At 38.3% G+C, this 21,345-nt stretch overlaps 1 long non-coding RNA gene across 2 annotated transcripts in view; it reads left to right on the top strand.

Annotated features, from left to right (window-relative positions):
* Positions 1–13,582, top strand: part of LOC127540749 (uncharacterized) — a 53,248-nt gene extending 39,666 nt beyond the window's left edge. Inside the window, exons 2-3 of one of the 2 annotated variants that reach the window (XR_007948274.1) lie at positions 9,100–9,195; positions 13,354–13,582. This is a non-coding gene — a long non-coding RNA (uncharacterized LOC127540749). Of the gene's footprint in view, positions 1–9,099; positions 9,196–10,681; positions 10,840–13,353 lie in introns of those variants that run through there. The other variant, XR_007948273.1, reaches the window with a different exon arrangement.
* Positions 13,583–21,345: the final 7,763 nt, after the last annotated feature.

The following is a 21,345-nucleotide window of genomic DNA, read 5'->3' as shown; positions in this document are numbered from 1 at the left end:
GAGATGGATAGCAGATTAAAAATTTAACAATATGTTACTTTCAGAAAACACCATAAAAATGAGAGATACACACAAAGATAAAATAAAGGGCAGATGTAGAATTTATTATGTTAAAAAAGCAGGGATAGAAATCATGATCTGAGATAAAATCACAGTTAAAATAGATTTAATCAAAAATGAAAAATTAGAGAAACCACATCATATGTCAGCAATATTATTCAAAATTCTAAGCCATTAAAATACCCCGACAGTATAAAATACCTAAGCATATTCCTGCCAAAACAGACAAAACAGACAGGGGAACTATAAGAAAATAAACAAAACACTTTTTTATACAAATAAACTCAAACCAATGAGCAAGGCTAATTTCGGAAAAGCCTGGGAGACTTACATGAACTGATGCTAAGTGAAGTGAGCAGAACCAGGAGAACATTGTACATAGTAACAAAAAGATTATGTAATGATCAACTGTGATAAATCTGATGCTTTTCAATAATGAGGTGATTCAAGGCAATTCCAATAGACTTGTGATGGAAAGTGCCATCTGCTTCCAAAGAGAGAACTATGGAGACTAAATGTGGATCAAAGCATAGTCCTTTCAAAGATCTTATTTTTTAGTTACTGCTTCTTTGCTTGTTGTTTTTTCTTTCCTTATTTTATCCCCTTTTGATTTGAATTTTTTGTTCAGAATGATGAATATGGAAATATATTTAGAAGAATTGCATGTTCAACCTATATTGAATTACTTTTATCTAGGGGAGTGTGGAGGTGGGAGAGGCAGGGAGAAAAAATTTGGAACACAAGGCTTTTGTAAAGGTGAATGATGAAGACTATCTTTGCATATATTTGGAAAAATTGAAAGTTATAAAATATGAAAAAACTCAGACTAAATAAAGTAAAATTTATTGTTCATGGATAGGTAAAGCCAATACGATTTTTTTAAAATACCATTTTACTTAACTAATCTAATCTATATTCAATGTCATCCCAATTGAATTATTTTAAAAATTATTTTACTAAGTTGGAAAAAATAATAAAGTTCTTTTGGAAGAACAAAAGGAACTTCAAAGAAACAAAGCAAAAAAAGATGTAAAGGAAGATTCAGTAGTATATGATCTTAACCTATAAGGTGAGCATATCTTTGAAATATGAAAAGAATAATTTCATTTATTTTAAATTAAAGTTTTCTGGTATAAATAAAACCTATATAGCTAAGGATAGAAGGAATGCAGAAAATTGGCATGGAGGAATTCTAATAGACAATGTCTCAGATAGGATGTGGTTGGATTGGAATATTACTTGTTGTAGAAAATGATGAACTGGTTGATTCAGAAAAACACGGAAAGACTTGGACTTTTGAAGGAAGATGCTATCTACCTTCAGAGAAACAGATGGTAGGAGGAAATAAGCATAGTATGTCCTTATATATCCGTATATGAGCAGAGAACAATAGAAAATGAACAAAGAGATAAAGAAAAGAGACTTTATAAAACTCTCTCTTTATGATATGTTTTCCAAAAATGGAAATGCATTATTTTATACTAAATCCTTATGGTCTACTGTGTATATGGCTAATTTTTTTATTTAAGTTTAAATATTTTTTAAAATTCAAAAAAAAAAAAAGAATTAAGTGATACTGCTGTTCCAGGAACAAAATCTGATACAATAGACCACTCAAAGACTGAGGGCTAAGTTATGTCATTTAAAAAAATAAAGCAGATATAATCAGTAACTCCCCAAGTAAAACCAGAATACAAGGAAGTTCTCTGAGATCTGAGAAGCTGGTGGATTTCCACTAGCATCCTAGAGCTGTCTTTAAATATCACTTGCTAGAAAGGCCCACAGCTGAGTCCAAAGCCAATCTACCTGCAAGTAAACTTAACTTAAACAAAAAGTCTTCTTTTTAGCATCTTGGCTCACTGTAGCTCTGGTTCACGGATAGGAATATCTTGATTAAGGTAAGCCAGTTTCACTATTTTATTAGCTTACAACCATCTACTTACACTATCTACATTATGGGGTTGTTTCAGATATATTTATTAAATACTTACTAGGAAGCAGCGTATTATGGTAGAAAGGCTGACACTGGAGGTAGAGAATCTGGGTTCAAATCTTATTTCTGACATTGGTTAATGTCAGCATTCTTCCGGGAGGGGGTCAAGGCGTCAAAGGGGGGGGTTCATGACAGAAAACAGGTTTAGGAATCTTGGTTCTACTAGGATCATAGATTTATAGCTTGATGTCTCTTAGAGACCATCATCCAACCCCATCATTCTAGAAAATACATGGGGAAAGTAAGTGATTTGCCAAGATCAGCCAGGCTGTAAGTGATAGGGCCATTATTTGAACCCAGATTGGAGATGCTAGACTTCCAGACTATGGAATACAGCCCCAGTGGAGGATGAATGACATAAACCCAGACAAGAAGAGGAAAGATGGAAAGTCAGGAAGAGGCCGTCACTTGCACCAGTGGAGGGAATATCCCCATCAGACATCAGACATCTGGAATGTCACAAACCCAGCAAGATCTACTGAGGTATTGAAGCATGAATGCTGTTGTGAAGGAAACTGAGAATTACTAATTACCTGCGATTCTAAATGTAAGCAGAGATAGCTTTTCAGGCTCCTAGAATTCTCAACTAAATTTCAAATCCAAGAGAGAAGAGGAGACAGAAAGAACTGGGATGTTCTAAAACTTTTCGGACAATATCTTAGCCTGGGATGTAGGGAAGAAGGAATGGGGAATACCAAAGTGGAGAACAGGGAGGTGGAAATGTGGAAAGGAGGGGTTCCCCAGTTTCACAATTTTGCCCCATGGATGTTTAGATAATCCACCAGCTATTACATTAGAGAGGAACTGTTTCTTCTCTTTTTCAATACTGTGTGAGCTTAATGTGTTAAAAGGAAAAATTCCAACGTGAAGCTCTCGGGATGAAGCTGCATGTAACACTGGACAGCTGCCAAATGTTTGCTTTTAAAGAAGGTGACAAAGAAAAACTCTCCCTCCAATCAGAGATTGTCATCAGGGCTTTCTGTGTGTGGAATGAGAATCAGGAGAAAGAGTCCCATAGGGAAGTATAGCTCCCCTTTTCTCAGCAGACAGGTGGGAGACTACAGAGTTGCATTGCAGGCTCTGGGATGACATTCATTATGCTTTTTGGTTTTGTTTAAATGTTGTTGCTGTTACAAGGGAGGATTCAGTTGTTGGAAGCAGAGTGTTAAGAGAAATTTGCTGTGGAGTAAAAACAAAAGGTATCATTAAAAAAAACAATTCCTAATGGAAAAAGCTCCCTAAGTAATCAGTTTTAAAATTTTTAATATGGGGCCCATGGATCTCACCCCTTCCCAAAGTATCCAAGGATAGATTTCATGAAGTCCATGAACAATTACTTCTTTATATTCATTAACCTCTCACTAAATTTCCTTCAATTATTTAAAATTATTCTGAAACAAGTCCACAGGCTCCATCAGACTGCCAGAGGGGTCCATGACAAGCACAAAAGGTTAGGAACTCCTGCTTTAGAGCTTATTTCCACAAATGGCAACAGAAATCATAGATTTAGAGCTAGGAAGAAGGTTAGGTTATTTAGTCCAAGCTGTTTTCTTAAATAGATAAGAAATGTAGACCCAGAAAGCAGCCATGACCAGGCTGAGGGCACTCTGTGGGTTGTTCCACCTCCCCACCAGCTGCCTAATTGGATATCCTCTGCTTCTCACCCTGTGCTCTCTTAGAAAGTAAAACTCTCTTCTGTTCCAATGTGGGAGATAACATGCAAACAACCAAACAACATGCATAAAAGTCATATACAAAGTAAAAAGGAGGAAATCTCCAAGGAATGGCAATAGCAATGAAAGACTTCTCAGAATCTATTTTCTACAGCAATGGTTCCTAACCCTGGAGTATCCTGAGCCCAGAAATGATCAAATATACTTCTATATCAAACAGACCTTCTGTAGACTAAATGAACACCTTGTAAAATACACATTTTAATACACATATTAAATACACATAAAATAAATATATTGCAAATGCTTAGAGATGCTACTGTAATTAATAAATTCATTTGGAAGTGAAAGAAAGGAATCTGAGCTCCTTGGGAGTAGGGACCATCTTGTTTAGGTCAGTGCCCAGAACAGATGTTCTTAATGAATATTCTAACTAGCTGTATCTCTCATCTATCTCTAGCATCTCTCTTCACTTCATTCATTTGTCTCTACCTATCTCTATTATTTATCTATTTTTACCTATCTCTATTGATCATCTTTATCATCTATTTCTCTATATCATCTCTAGATTGATCATCTGTCTCTCTCCCTTATCTGTCTCTAATATCTATCCATTCATCCATCTCTCTATCTCTATTTCCCTAGCTAGGAATAATACACTTGAAGTAGAAAAGGAAAATGGAAAATAGTTCCTGCCCTCAAAAAGCTTACTGAAGGAACACAACATATTATAATAATAAATATATTATATAATAATAATAAATAATAAATAAATAATAAATATATTATAATAATAAATTCATTTGGAAGTGAAAGAAAGGAATCTGAGCTCCTTGGGAGTAGGGACCATCTTGTTTAGGTCAGTGCCCAGAACAGATGTTCTTAATGAATATTCTAACTAGCTGTATCTCTCATCTATCTCTAGCATCTCTCTTCACTTCATTCATTTGTCTCTACCTATCTCTATTATTTATCTATTTTTACCTATCTCTATTGATCATCTTTATCATAATTATTAGAGAAGACAGAGAACACTAGTCCTTCAGGGGATACATAAAGGCTATATTCCATAGGTGGTAGTTCTTAGACTTTAGTGGGTGTACGTCATGGAGCCCTCTGGCATTCTAGTGAAGCTTATAAACTTCCATTCAGAAAAATATTTTAAATTAATACAATAAAATGCATAGGAATACAAATAAAGCAATTTATATTGGAATGTTGTGATCAAACTATTTTTTTAAAGTCATGGATCCTCAGTTAAGAATACCTGCTAGTCTCAACTAAAATCCTCCTTCACTTTCCCAGTGCCTTCTGTCTGATAATTATCTCCTTAATCCTATATATTATAGCTGTGTCTATATTTGTTTGCATGTTGTCTCTACCACTGGGGACAGGGATTGTCTTTTGTCTCTTTTTGGATCCCCAATGTTTAGCATGGTGTCATAAATAAATATTGACTGATAAAAGATGGAGGATAAGCTGTACCTTGAAGAAGGAGAATTCCTGAAGGAAGTATGGGACCTGCCATCCATGCCTTTCTGAGAACAATCCCCCCTGAAACCCACTCCCCACTCCCATTCCCCACACACACACCAAAACACCCCCTCCCCAAACTCTCACACAATGCCCAGGGAGCCTGAGATTTAAGGATGAATTTCCACATCTGGCAGGTGGACCCTCCCACTGTCCTGGCCCATTCAGGAGAGCAGATGGCAGATAGGAGGAGGAGGCAGGCAGGATTGGCAGAGCAGGCGGCCTTCTCTCCAGCCCCAGTAGGGAGCCATGTGGTTGCTGGCTGGCAAACCCAAGGTCGGACACGTGTTTGGGATTAGGGCAGCCGAGTGTTGGGGAATGTTTGTGGCCCAACACTACCCAGGCTGCCAGGACCTGTTGCTTGGAGCCCTTGCTGCTGCCCCAAATCCAGCCTCTGACGCTCTGGTTGGAAAGGCTCTGTTTGCCATGGGCCAACACCAAACCTCTGTGCTGGAATGTGGATCCTGGAGACCAGGGCACAGCCTTCCCTACCCCTGGCCAGCCCTGGCCAAAAGGGGACTGAGGCAGATATCCCTAGGGCCCTAGTCCCTCCCCTTTGCTCCAGCATCTAGACTCTGTCTGCACCGGCACACAAGGAAAGGGATCTGCTCAAACTAATTCACACTGAGATATTTATAAAGTTAATGTGTTATCTCTCTAAACCAGAGGTTCTTTACCTGTGAGTATGTCACAGACAACTTTGGGCAGTCTGGTGAAGCCTATGGGCTTCTTTTCAGAACATTTTTACATGCATAAAAAAAATACATCAGATCATAACAGAAACCACATTGAAATACACTTGAAATTAAGTTCACCCCAGGTTAAGAACCACAGCTCTATCAAAAGAGGGCCTGTGGAAGAGGATAATACAAAGGGAAGAAAGGAAAGAAGGAGGGAAGGAAGGAAGGAAGGAAGGAAGGAAGGAAGGAAGGAAGGAAGGAAGGAAGGAAGGAAGGAAGGAAGGAAGGAAGGAAGGAAGGAAGGAAGGAAGGAAGGAAGGAAGGAAGGAAGGAAGGAAGGAAAGGAAGGGAGAGAGGGAGTCCTGACTCTTGAGACTTACCACATCTGGATAACCTTAGCCAACTTGGTGAACCCCTCAATTTTCCTCAATTATAAAATGAAGTGATTGGGCTATCTGTCCTCTAAAGTTTCTTCTAACTCTAAATCTATGATTGTCTCACTCCCAAATTGAAAGGGGACTTGGAGATCATGTCATCTAATCTATTCATGAACAGAATTCCCCTTATGACATTCCCATCAAGTAGTCCCCTGGCTCCTTCTGAAAGACCTTCATTTCAGTTCAATTCTATTTAACAAGAACTAATGCCCATAAGAAGGAACCCCATTTGGGAACAGCTCTAATAATAACTGAAAGTTTTTGAAGTCCAAATCTTCTCTGTATTTTCTACCCATTTTGTCCTCTGGGAGTAAGTAGGGCAGGCTGAGTTTTTCTCATTTGAACCTTCAATTTTTGGAAGATTGTCACTCTGCTACTTCTTTGTCCTCTTTTATAGATTAAATATTCCCTGCTCCTTCAACTATCTGATGTGGCTATCCAGAATTCTGATTCTTCTCCCCTTTTATCACAAGTACTCAGCAAGCAAAAGTCGTGTGAATTCAATCTATTGGGTTTGAGGTTTGGGGATTGTTTTTTAGGGAGATTGTTTTGTTTTTGCTGAATTTTTGCTAAGCTGAACGTGGTTATTAGAAGGTTTGCTTGACTGATCATGCTTGAATGTAGTGATCAACAAAAAGTGTTTATTAATTATCTTCCAATGCCAAACCTGCTTTAATTAGTGATTGAGGCTATAAGGAAAACAGGTAATAAATAGGTGTCTTGCTCAATAGTACTATTGAGAACCAGATTGAACAGAGATGTGACTATAATAGAATTGGAAATGGTTGAGAAGACATTGATGGATCAAGCAAACAAGGAATGGTCCTGAGGACTGAGAAAAAAGTCTATTAGGGCAGGGGAAAGAAGTACAGAGGAGGTAGAGGAGGAATCAGAGCATCTGATAAGGGAGATAAAGAGAGCATTAAAAAGAATTAAAATGGAGGAATTCAAACAAAGAAGAATCAGGGTCCTTGGGAATCAGGGAGCGATGTCAGAGTGTTTGATAAAGTTAGATGAGGATTAGAGGTTGGGGAGGGCAAGATAAAGAACTGAAGCCAAGAAATCAGGACATAGGGGAGTCACTCAAGGGAAGATTCTGGGCAAAGGCTCTAATCAAGTCAGGGACTCATTTTGCAGATTCAATGTTCTCTTGTCTATGGGTGCCTTCCCCAATTCTTTCTGGACAAGCCACAATCACTAATGTCCGTGAAAAACTTTAAGACATCTTTCATCTAGCCTTCCAACATTTTAATGTTGATTAAACCTAAATTCTTGTCTGTTTTCTCCAACTAGGAGATATTTTTAAAAAATAATTGTGAGGGCAGTTTCATAAAAACAATGTTATAAATATTTTACCAATTGATGTTTTAGTACAAAATCATGTTTAGTTTGGTCAACTGAGAGTATTTGAGTGCCTGGAAAGCCGTCTATAGAAATCTATCTCTAGATGGTAATGCACACAGTGACCTGATAACCAGCATGACATAGAGGATAGAGAACGAGTCTTGGAGTCGAGAGACCCAAGTTAAACTCAGGCCTTGGTTGCCTGCAGATGAGCCATTTAATATCTTGTTTCCCCCGGCAACTTATAAAGATTCTTAAATTCCTAATCTGCTTCAGTGGAGGGAGATTCCACACTGGGAGTCATCTGCACCAGTGAAATCACTTCTGAACCAAAAAGGCCTTTGGCTATGTCATCTTTAATACAGAGTACCCACCCTGTAGGGAGTATATGGAAAGTACCATCTCATCCCTCAGCAAGCTTACAAAACCTACTCTTTCCTCTGGCTTGCAGCCATCTAGTTCCTAAACAAATCAGCAAGATCACTTTATTTTTAAGGGTAAGGTCACAAGTGAGCTCAGAGATAATGCTGATGGACAAAGAGTAATCCCTAAGAGCTTAAAACAGGGCCTTGCTTGTGATAGTGATTTTCTATTCTTTTTTTTTCTTGCAGCACTTTAAAAAAAAAAATAACCAACCATCCTCTTTGCCAAAGGGAGTTATTTTTTTGTGCTGGATTTATTGGCTGTATCTAGAATCTATTTTCTCCAAAGGCACTGTTATGGATGCTCAGTCCCATAACCTCTCCTGGGGGTGTAAAGCGATCCGAAGCTGACAGGAAGGAGAAGAAATTTAAAACCCAAAAGGGACACGAGCTGCCCTGTCATAGGGTGCTCTATTTCCAAACAACATAGTTTCTTTTCTTCCCCAGGTGGGCTATTCCACAGTAAGGTGAAAAATTCCCTAAGTCAGGGTCCCTGATGATTCTATCCAGAAACCTAAAGAGTGAAGATCTGATTTGTGCTTCTTTAAAAAAAAATAGAGGAAAAAACAAAACAACAACAACAAAAAAACATTCTTTCTTCCCCTTTGATGGAATAAGCCAAGCCTCTAACTCTGCAGTTACTCATTTGTGCAGGGAAAAAGAACACTGGATTTGGAGTCAGAAGGAATAGATTTGAAACTTGGCTCCATCCCACATTACCTATGCAGGTCATCTTCCCTCCCTAGGCCTCAGTTTCCACGTCTGAAAAATAAGGTGTTTGGATGAAATGACTTCTAGGGTTCTCTGTGGCTCTAAAGCTTGGATGGAGGTCTGTATTTCAGACATCTTTTTTAACTCAGAGCAGGTTGGATTCCCTCTCTAGGGTCCAATTTAGTTCTAACCCAGAAAGATTTTTTTTAGTCTAAGAAAGAAAACTGAGTTTTATCTTCCTTTCAGGATTCAATTCTCACCCAAGACAGGACCCAACAAGATTGGACTCTGGAGTAGAATTCCTCCCAGGTCATTTCGGGGGCAGAATCTCAGGATCAATTGGTAATTATTTCTAGAAAAAGATTGCTAGAGATAGTATCCATCTCACAAATTCCTACACAAAATGCAATGGCTCTTAGACACAGAAATTAGACACAGGGTAACAGTAGAGTCATGAAGACCTGGATTCTAGTCTTACTTTTGACATGTAAGTCACTTGATCTCTGTTTCTCTATCTGTAAAATGGGTGATAATAATTACTATCAAATCTGACCCACCAGGGTTGTCATAAGGATCAAATCTGGTAATGTTCAGAATGTGCTGTGCAAATGTGAATTAGATACTGTATTATAAGTTATTATTATTATTTTTCTTTCAACTGAAATATCAGATTAATTGATGGAGATGGTATACATAGTCTTTTTGAAGGCAGAGACTTTTTCACTTTGGTATTCTCATTCCCTAAACCTAGCAGAAGCCCTGGCAAATAGCAAGCATTTAATAAATGCTTGTTACTTTATTGACTGAATGATTGATTGAAGAAATACTTTGGCCATTGCCATATGGTCTCTATTTCAAGATGTGCACTTTTGCTGAAATACCGATCACAAACATAAATTTTCCAGAGCTCATTTTTACAATGTTCATTAAAACTGCTAAGAGCAGAAAACGTTAAACAATAAAGAGGATTCCCATGGAGCAAGCTTTTTAAAACAATAAATTACTAGATGGAATTTGGTAACTTTCTCAGTAACCTTTTAACTAAAATTCGGGGTTAGATATGGGTGTTTAAGAGGATCAGTTTCCTCTGAGTCCTAACATTTCCTTTCAGAATGGAGCTCCAGCACCACTGGAACAGTTTCTGCCAGTTCTGGTGCAATTTCTAAAAAGAGTCAAAGCTAAGTTGATTTGCATATTGTTTGGCATAAATTTGAATATTGATTTCAAGAACAATTACTTCTAAATATGGAGAATTATATACAGCCGACTGCAATTGTATGCAAACTCATTACTCAGGGCATGACATACATAAAATACCTAAAAGAGTTTCAAACCAACTAATTTAGTTCTAGTTGTGTCTGTTCTCCCTCTCCCTCCTTTCCTCTTTCTTCCCCCTCTTCTCCTTCTCCCTATAGCTCCCTCTCCTTCTCCTCTTTTCCTTCCCTTCTCCCCACACACATACACGGACACATATCTGCACTCAGACGTGTGTTAAGAAAAATAAAAACATAAATAAAAATAAACTGGAAAGTCCATAACCATCAGGCTTCATATTGAATCTATGTCCTTCAACTCTGCCATTGAAATACAAAAGCTCTGAGATAGAAAAAAAAGTGATTGGTCAACTTTGGGACAAAGTACCCTGCTTAGGAGCTGTAGAATGGCAGCATTGGGAGATGGTGGGGTTCCTCCTTGAGGGAGGTTTTCAAAAGGAGGTCAAAAAATCACTTCGAATGTGCTGGGGGTTTTTGGGGGGGTCAAGCTCAGATTGCATTAGATGGCCTCTGAGGTCCCGTGCAACCCTAAATTGTCTATAATCCTATGACAGGCTCCTGAGAAGCTTTGGGTAAAGTGAAGAAAGGATCATTCTGACCCCAAGATGACAAGAATTTGTTCATTCCACCTACCATCACCACCCTTCAAAAAACACCAGTGGCTTCCAATTACTCCAGTATCAAATATAAAGTCCTTTGTCTTTTAAAGCCAGTCATTCTCTCCTCTCTTCCTACCTTACTTACTTACTTATTTACTTACTACCTTTTATTCCCCTCTGTACAGTCTAATCCTGCCATACTTACTGCTCCCTCCATCTTTGGCTCAATGTACCAATTGTTCCTGTGCCTGAAATTTTCTCCCTCCTCATTTCCCTGGCTTCCTACTCAAATTCTCTCTTCTGCAGGAGACCCTTCCTGGTCCCCATACTTCCCAGACCCTCTCCACTGACTTTCCTCTGGGATTACCTCCCATTCACCTTATAGCTCCATCTTCATTATTTGTTCAAAAAAAAAAATACAATCCAGTAAGGAGTCTGTGTACAGTAATGAAAAACAAAGATCCAGAGGAGCAATAATGCAAGTAAATTAAATACAAAAAAACTTTAAACAAATTATACTTTGTGGTCATCCTGTGGGGAAGTCGGACCCTTGGCCCCTTCCCATTGCCCAAAACCAAAGGCCTCTTCTGCTGCCATACTGCCATAGTCCTGGTCCCAATTTAAGCTCATACTTTAGGACATCAAAATCCTGGCAGCTGCCTTCTTTAACTGCCTAATTTGAAAGGATTCCTTTCAGGCAAAAATTCTTCTTTTTGACTGACACCTGTCCATGTTGATTTACAATGCGGAGCAATTAGGCCTGTCCTAGTTTGTTGGCATCCCCATTTGTGCACCCCTGAATTATGGAGAGTTTAAGGAAACTGTATCATTTGTAGGCACTAGTTTCTGGACATGCAAAATTACTTGTTTGCATAATTTACAGCACATTCATAAGTCTTACTCAGCACCTGGATGCGCTTTCTCATTTAGCATACAGGTGTATAAAAAATGCATAAGGCTTTTCTGCCTGCGACACACTCTAGACATAATACTCATCCACAAACAGGGACTTCATCTGGGTTTTTTTTAATAGGAATATTGGAATGGAAACATTAAGTTGATAGGATTTGGCTGTTCTCTAGGCTCTGATCTATTTGTCTTCTTTCCTGGTGCTTTTTTTTTGCCCCTCTCCAGGTCTCCCAAAGTGGGTCATCCTCAGGAGCAGACCTAGACCGATCTTATTATTTTGCCCCTCTGCCCCTAAGATTTCCATGCCAGTGAATTTAGATTAAGTTAGGCAGCCTTGAAGGTGAAAAGACATCATAAAATTCAGCCAAAGGGGAGGAGAATTCTCATTGCTTTGCTGGAAGGGGAAGAAGGTTTTTTGAGCTAATTTTATGTATATGTATGTACATATAGACATAGACATAAACATATATGAGTCTATTAGTTGTAGATCTTCTTTAGTGTTGGCTACTCCAGCTGCTTCATATATTCGTATATATTATATATATGCATATACATATGAGTCTATTAGTTGTAGGTCTTCGTTAGCACTGGCTACTTGAGCTACTATATATATATATATGTAATTGCAGGTTTTCTGTTTTCTTTAGCACTGGCTACTCGAGCAATCTCATGTATTCATATATATATTATATTTATACACACACACACACACACACACACACACACACAAATATGTGTCTATTAGTTGTAGGTCTTCTTTAGCACTATATATATATGATTTTCCTTAGCCCTGGCTACTTGAGCTATCTCTTCACTGGCTCATTGGCTAATTGAAATGGGGTAGAAGGAGGTTACAAAGTACAGGCCCAGGCCAATACCCCTGTGGGAAGCTCTATCTCTTCACTTCCTTTAGATTCAAAGGGAGCACTCCCCATTGGGCTGTTAAAGTCTCACACAGAGTCACAGCCCCAAACAGCCTGGACAAGAGGGCTAAAATATCATCTTGGCCAGCTGTTTGATTGCATGTACTTGAGCAAAGTACAGGGCTCAATTTCCTGTGCAGAAAAGAAGCCAGCCTTGGGAGGCTAAAATTCATATCATATTTTGTACAGATCTGATGGGAAATTATGTCTTGGGAAAATTCTGCAACTCACAAATATGCAAATTCTCCATTTTATTGTAATGCCAATTCATGATCCCATATTAGAACCCTGCCTCTGTCACAATGAGGGGCTATAAACATTAGTACATTAAAAAATGTATCCACCAAAGTAAAATTAGTGCTTAGCAAAACCTTGTTTTTCTTAAATTTTATTTCTCCTATGGATTGGCATAATTTTCCATGGTGCATATTGCCAGTCTGCTATAAATATATAAAAACCCATCAAAACTTGATAGAAAAAAAAAGCATTATATAATACACTGTGAACCAGGGATCAATCCTGAACTAGCCTCCGGGGATGGATTTGGTAACCTAATAGAGTGTTTCCATCTCTAATTTCTTGGATTCTGTGAAATCAATTTCTCTATAAACTATAGCAAGGGCATGAAAGCTTTGCAGATACTAACCATATAGACATAACAGGCATGTCAAGTGATGATATGAGTTTTCTGTTGTCCTTTTTATGGAAACTAATGGAAAAAGTATTAAAAGGCATAAGAGACTGAGGAAGTGCGGAAGATCGTCGTCTGTGATTCCTCTTTTTCTGGCCTCCCAGATGCAAAGACGGAGCACACCGGCTCTCAATCTCCTTTCAAAGGAGAGTCCAAAGGATCCCAATAATGTCTACCGGGGACAGAGTTTCACCTCCGTCGGGGGAGTCAAAGCCCGGCTAAACCAGGACACGTCTTTCAGTGAGGTTCAAAGTCAGCTGCTGGGGATGGGTCACTGAGAAAGGCGAGTCGCGTGGATGAGTCAAGAGCCGGCTTTGTGATGGCAATAAGTTGGTGAGTCCAGGCATTTTGTTTCAAAAATACCTCTGCCCAAGGAAGATCAGATGAAACCGAAGTAAGGAAATACCAGTCCAGGATGACCTGAAGGCTAGCAGGGTACCCCTGCTCAATGACTCTGTTTACAGGGTATAGAGGTTACCATGAACCCTAAATGATGCCAGATGGTATCACAAGAAGGCCAAGTGGGCATAGTGAGAAGAGGGCTAGATTACTTCATTAGCTTCGCTTAAACTTCACAGAAAGGCAGATTTACAAAAGCCGAGAGCTGAAGGGGGTTTAGCAGCAATCTATTAAGAATTCCTTCTCCAATAAACTAAACAAGTGATTATCCAGACTCTTTGAAGTCCTCAAATTAGAGGGAATCAACCAGTTCCCAAGGTGGCCCGTTCACTTTTTGGATAAATCAATTGTTAATATTTGTCTTTTTTTTTTTCTGATTCTTCCCACTGCGAATCTAATTTCTCTTCCAAGTGACAACCTTTCAAATACTTGACTATAGGTATCATGTTACTCCACCACTATCCCCTCCCCAGTCTTCTGCTTTTAAACTAAATAATCCCCATTGCTTCAACCAATTTCCAGAGGTCATATCCTCGAGGCTCTTTCTGCTTGTCCTTTTCTGGATACTTGACACATTATCAAATGTTTAAACTGCCATGCCCAGAACTGAACCTAATACTCCACATCCAAGGTAGAGTACAATGGGGACTGTGGCCTCCCTGGCCCAGGGATCTCTGCCTCTCAGGGCTTCCCAAACCACATTAGCTTTTCTGGCTGTCCCCCTCATCCTGCTGGCTCACACTGAACTTCTATATTGAAAGAAAAAGGAAACCTGATTACTTTAATCATAAAAGCTGCTGTCTAGCCAGGATTCCTCCATTCTGTACTTATATTTTTTTAACCCAGTTGAAAGACTTTATACTTATTTTTGACGAATTTCATTTCATTAGATTCAGCCTAGTGCCTTAGCCTGCCAAGGTCTTTTTGGATTCAGACATTGTAATCCGATGCATTAGCTATGCTGTGTCACCTGCAAACATGACAAGCATGTTATCTATGCCTTTATCCAAATCATTAATAAAAATGCTAAAACGCGTAAGGTAAAGAAAAGGAAATGACAAATGTTGGAAGGGCTGTGGAAAAATAGGCACATAAATGTACTGTTGGTGTACTTTGGATGAATGAATTATGAATTGATAAAGCCATTTTAGAATAGTAATTTAGAATTATGCTCCCCCAAATCACTAGACTGTACAAACTCTTTGACCCAACAAAACCACTCCTGGGTATATACCCCAAAGAGAGCAAAGAAAGAGGGAAAGGAACCATATGACCAAAAATATTTATAGCAGCTCCTTTTGTAATAGAAAAAAACTGAAAATCAGAAGGCTGCCTACCTACTGAAATGGCCTAATAGATTATGATATATTCCTGCAATAAAATAGTACTGTGCCATAAGAATTGAACAGTTTCAAAGGAGACCAGAAGATCTCAAGGAACTGATACAGCACAAAGTTAGGAGAACAATTTATGCTGTGACAACATTATAAGGAAAACAATTTTGAAAATCTTTAGAATTCTGATCAATGCAAGGATAAACCATGACAAAAGAGTGAAGATGAAGCATGTTACCCACTTCCTGTGAAAGAAGTGATGGTCACAAAATGTGGACTGGGACATACATTTTTAGACATAGCCAATTTGGGAATTTGTTTCATTTGATTGTGCCTATCTTGTGAAGATTTTATATTTATTTTTTAATGTACAATAGGGGATATAGTAGGAAGAGAAAATAAATGCTTGCTAATCAGAAAAGAATTAAGAAAAAGGAAGTGTGGGGAAGAAAGCTTGGGATTAATGAAGCACTTCACTGGAGAACTGCCAAATTTGAACTATATACAAATACTCTCTTAATCTGGCTATTCAACCAGTTCCCAGTCTATCTATCTCATTGAATCATCATCTGGTACCATCTCTCCATATTTTTTATAAGACTAGTAAGAAATACGAAATTCTAGATTAACAAAAAAATACACAGCCTTTCCCTGATCTACTCTATAAGTTAAATAACACAGTCAAAAATATTTTAAAGGATATAAGCTTAAGCTATCATGAATTGCTATTGATAAAGCATGATGCTGATTTGTTGTGGTGACCCCTTTCTTTTTCTGGACTTTCATTAACTATCTCATTAATCATCTGTTTTATAATTTCCCCAGGAATCAAAGTCAAGCTCCCTAGCTTGTGGTTTATAGACTCTATTCTATTCTTCCCTCTCTCCTCTGTGATCAATGATTCTTTTTTAAAGAGGGGACAATTTTTGCCCTCCTCCACTCCTATGCAAGGGCAGCTAAGTGACACTGTGCACAGAGTTAGGAAGATTCATCATCCTGAGTTCAAATTCTGCCTCAGACATTTATTAGTGATGTGACTCTGGGCAAATCACTTTATCCTATTTACCTCAATTTCTTTATCTATATAAAATGGGCTGGAGAAAGAAATGGCAAACTACTCCAATATCTTTGCCAAGAAAACCCCAAACAGGGTCACAAAGAGTCAGACATGAGTGGGAAAAATGATTGAACAACAACTCCTACAATACTGCTCACATTTTTCATATTCTTTCAGATATCACAGACAAGGATTCAACAATTATAACTGACAGTTCTTTCAGTACCCAGTGATGTTCACCTGGCCCAAGTGACCTGAATCCAACAAGAGTTTCCTACCTCTTTATGTATCTTGAGTATCAACTCTCAGTATCATTCAGTTTTGCTCAGTCATTTCCATTACTAAGGTCTTTGCTCTTGCTAGGTAATGCTGAGGCAACGAGCTAAATGATTCTGTCTTCTCTTTGTTGCTCGTTTGTTCCATATCTCCCTCAAGCAAAAGGACTCTCCTTCTTTGATTTGCCTCTTCACTCCTTTCATTACAGCCTTAAAAAAAAAAAAAAAGAAAGAAAGAAAGAAAAAGAAACTTGTTTCCCTTAGTTTCCCCCACCCCTCTCAGCTCATCCTGGCTTTTGGCATTCCTGAAGCTGTTTTATAGGGTCATGTCATATTCTATAGTCATCCTCTATTACTAACGAGAATGTAATTTTCTGTTTCTCTTGTTAAATGATCAGTTGCCTGTGTTTAAGATCAAGACCTACAATTAAAATATTAATGGCAGTTCTCTAATAATAACAATGATAGCTAACATTTGTATATCTATATTTATATAACACCACACACGCATACACACACACACATAAATATATATGTGTGTGTATATACATATACAAAGATTGCATGCAGTTTAGATTCATTGTCCTCAATTTCTCCAAAATTTCTCACCTCTAAATTCCACTTCTGAATCTCCTCACATATCACCTACATAATTTCCCTTTCCTTATTTAGCTCAAATCCTCTTTTCTACTACTTTTTCTACCAAGACTCAGAAGCTTAGTCCCAGCCCTATCACTTAGTGAATGTGTGGCATTTCAGCTCATTTAACTTCTTGGAGTACTCAGAATAACATTTTCCCAGTCTACCTTAAAGGACTATTTCCAAAGATTAAATGAGATAATGATATGGTCAATAACAATCTCATATACAATCATATATTATTGTATATCGTGGTTGCCTGTGTGCCCTATTTCTCAATTAGACTACTTGCTCCGTTGAGGTAGGAACCATATCTTATCTAAATATGGTATATCTCCCAGAATCTTACACAGTTCTCTGTACACAGAAGGTACTTAATAAATGCTTACTGAATAAATGATGTACATAAAAATAGTGTGAAAATTATAAAGCATAATGCATAGAGATATACTTTATTCGTTTCTTCTTAAACATTTAGAATTAAATTGTTAAATTTAAATTGTTAAATTAAATTCAGAATCAAATATGGATGAGCTGACACTAAAACACATAGTTGGTACTTTATTCAGTTTCATTCCAGGTTTCCATATGTGCCCATGGATTCATACTTTTAATAAGCAGTACCTTGAGTGTTGTGCAGGGATTCTGTAGGCTTGAAGCACTCCAGGGTAACCAAGATTCCTGGAAATTATTCCCATTAAAAAAAGCTATTTCCAAGAATGGAAGATATTCTTCTACTGAGTCAATTACCTGAGCTCACAAACTGATCCCTTTTTTAGGATGCATTCTTTCAAGGACATAAATGCTGGTACCTCCCAGCAGTACCCTGATGTCTTCATCAAGTTGTGAAGCTATAAATTGCCTTTCACTTTAAAATGGCAACCATCTAAGGTCTTTTTCTCTGGGGTGGGGGTATTTCCTGATTTTGAATGACTTTTAAGTAATCTTAAAATGTTATTCCTTCTTGTTCTGGGGTCTGCAAACATGTGAACCCCTATTAAAATTTAGTTTATAGCACTAGTCCTTGAGCATCAAGCATTTGGTAAGAGGAGGAGAAAATTACATTCTCATTGAATTCCAGGAAACTGGGGGAGGGGAGAATATTTTCAGCAGCTCTTCATAAAACATGGGGATCTCATTAAGAGACTCTGATGCATCTTCTCTGTAGTTACCATTTAAACTTCTAGTCACGACAGGTTCACTCAAAACAAGATAACAGATTGCAATGTGGGCTGATTCCTGAAGACATTTTCATGTACACATTAATACTGAAGACCATGATTACTGGAGAAATTAACTTTAAACTAGTTATAAAGTTGGAGGTATTTGAAATTTCTCAAAGATGAAGTTCCAATGTGTCCTCTAAATGTACATTGAGCAAGCTTTGAAATCAGCTCATTCTGAAGAGTCAGCATGGCTTTAGAATAGTTGGACTTGAGGTCACAGAGTCATGGATTTGAATCATGCTTCTGGCACTTACTTGCTATGTGATCACAGGCAAGTTACTTAACCTCTCTGAGTTTTAGTTTTCTCATTGATAAAATGGGTTGGCAGGAGGAAATAATACATATTGGGTGGTGCCATAATATAAAGATGACCTGGGTTCAAAACTCTCTCCTTTAATGTTTACTACCTGTATGTCTTATGCAAGTCACTAACTTCCCTGTACTGCATTTTCCTTTTTATAAAGAGTACTTGGAACTAGCTTGCCTTTGAGGTCTTTTCTGGGTCTCAAGCTATGATATTATCACCTACTCAAAGGACTTTGCATCCAAACCTAGTTGCTCAAATTCCTATTTACAAGCTCTCCATTAACCAGAACCCAATCCCAATCTCAGGGGGTCAGTAATCATAAGGCTCAAACGAGATGATGAATATAAAAATGCCATATAAATGTCAGGTACAGTCCTTTTTTTCATTTACTGCATGATAAAAAAAAAGAAAAACATAAATAATCCTGAATTATGCAGGTTTACAAGATGCATTTCCCAGATGAAGAATTCCCAATTCCAATCTTTCTTTCCATCTAGAAAATCTCAACTGCTCTTTTCTGTTTAAAAGTCCAGTTCAGTTGACCCTTCATCACATGGTTAAGAAAGAAAAATTGTTCTGTCCCCTCCTTCCCCATCATCACACCTTTGGTGGAAAAATACTGTTCCAAATAAGAATAAATGAAAAGTGCTGAATCTTCTTAGGTAAATGCAATTTCCTATCTGGCACTCTTTTCAAAAGCCTTTTTCAGTGGGTGACCAGGGTCTTGCTGATGAAGAGCACAGCTAGCAAACATGACTGGCTAGGCTCAGTGTATGCAGACAGTTCATTATGACTTCGATGGAGTAGAGTTCACAAGATTATGCCCAGTTACAACATGATTAACTCCCTGTTCATCAAATCAAATTTTTTTTATTATAACCATCCCTGCAACTTTAGCATAAATTTCCTCTGGGCAGCATCTACCCCACATGATTATGCAGCACAGCTTTCAAAGATAGGAGTTGCTCTGGCTAATCCTAATTTAATTTAAGAGGAGCCTTTTGCTCTTTCATTCTAGCTCCAAGCCAAGCCCCATTTCTGATGCTCTCCTTTATTCCCACCAAACCCATATCTGCAGAAATTTTAGCACCAAAGTGCGACTGGAAATGCCGAGTCTCAGAAATTTCATGGCACCACGGGCTTGGGGTCTGTAACAAAGAGAGTCAAGTTATGCAGAGGTGTTTACAAGCAGCTGCCAGCAAGTGTACACCCACAGAATCTGCCATCAGGAGCAGGTTCTCTGGCTCTCCACAATTCCCTAAACCGAACCATTTGTCTTTCAGAAGAGAACTCGGTGTCTGAGAAGTCCCTCTTTATTTGGAAGAAATAAATAGGTTGATGCCTTTTTAATCTGAGCAGATGCAAGGAATTTCCTAGGAGGGCCCCTCACAAGGATTCTTAAACTTGCATGATTTCCTCTAAGAGGGAATTTAAGGAGCCTGGCATCCTCCTGGATCAAAGACACATGCTCTTCATTAACTTGTTCTGAATGTATATGTATAAAATCCACATCCATTTAAAGAGGTTGAAATTACCCTGTTGGCTTGTTGAGGTGGGCAGGGAGTGAAAGTCTCATTGGCCCTTAAAGACAGAACTACTCCATAATTGAAGCAATCCTGCCTCAGCCATGGACATTATTTAACCTTCTCATTATCGTGTGATCCACGATGGCAAGATTATGTTTAAGCTCCAACTGAGGGAATCTCCTGAGGTTTTTTTGCTGAATGATGCAGAGAGAGAATTCCTCGTGGCATTGACAGGATGCTTCAAGAGCACAAGCCAAAATAAGCCATGTTGCTTTGTCTCTGTACAAAGCAATTACAAAATGAAGCCTTCTGAAAAGAAGTTCTCTACCTCCCTGGGCATTTCTTATTAAATGCCTCTTCTTCCAGGCTTATTTTAGCTAACCCTAAGGTGAAAAGGCTTAACTGCCAAAGGGGAAAGGCGGTTTGGTTGAATGCTGACTCCAAGTAGACCTGAATTACATGCTGATGTGAATGTGTACAAGCTAATGTGCTCCCTGGTTTCTGCATCTGTACTTACCTACACTAGTTTGGGCTTTCAAATAGTCTTGTTCGTGTGGTTCATAGGGTAATGAGGGTAAATGAGGTCCCTCACCATATGAGGACTCTTTAACTCCTGAGATAGTCACATTTTACCTACCCTAATATCCAAGAGTGTAAATGTATATCCTTTGATACTGAGAGGAAAGGACCAGTCTTGGAATCAGGAAAGGTTCAGTCTTCCTTCCAATACATTTTAACTGTAGAAACACAGCAGAAAGAAATTGTGTATCCTTTATGTTTCAGACCCTGTGCTAAGTGCTTTTTAAAATGTTATCTCATTTGATTCTTCCAACATCCCTGGGAGGTAGGTACTGTTATTATTTTCTTTTCTGAAGTTGAGGAAACTGAGACAGACAGGAGATTAAATGACTTCCCTAGGGTCTAGTTTTTGAGGCCATATTTGAACTCGGGTTTCCCTGATTCCAAGCTCAACACTAAGCATTGCACCATTCAGCTGCCTTTTTTGGACAGGCTACTTGATCTCTCAGGATTCTGGACCACTCCCTAAAGATGGAAGAACTACTAAGTTGTAGATGACCTATAACTTGAACCTGCTTTAAAGGATGTTGTTTCAGTTCATTTCTGTAATACTTATTATCTTCTGTAAGACAAGAGAATTCCAGCTCTAAAAAATGATCTTGGGTTCCATTTCTCTGTTATTCCCTGGATATACACTTTTTTCTGGCCATGGCTTTTTTTCCTTATGTTAAAATATAAGCTTCCTCAGGGCAGAGGGTGTCTCATTTTTTAATTTATTTGCCCTATATTTAGCAGAGAGCCTAGGACATAGGAA

Source organism: Antechinus flavipes, chromosome 6 (genome assembly GCF_016432865.1).
Source record: "Antechinus flavipes isolate AdamAnt ecotype Samford, QLD, Australia chromosome 6, AdamAnt_v2, whole genome shotgun sequence".
Lineage (NCBI taxonomy): Eukaryota > Metazoa > Chordata > Mammalia > Dasyuromorphia > Dasyuridae > Antechinus > Antechinus flavipes.
The sequence above is the reverse complement of the archived record's forward strand: the minus strand, read 5'-3'. Positions and strand labels throughout refer to the sequence as shown.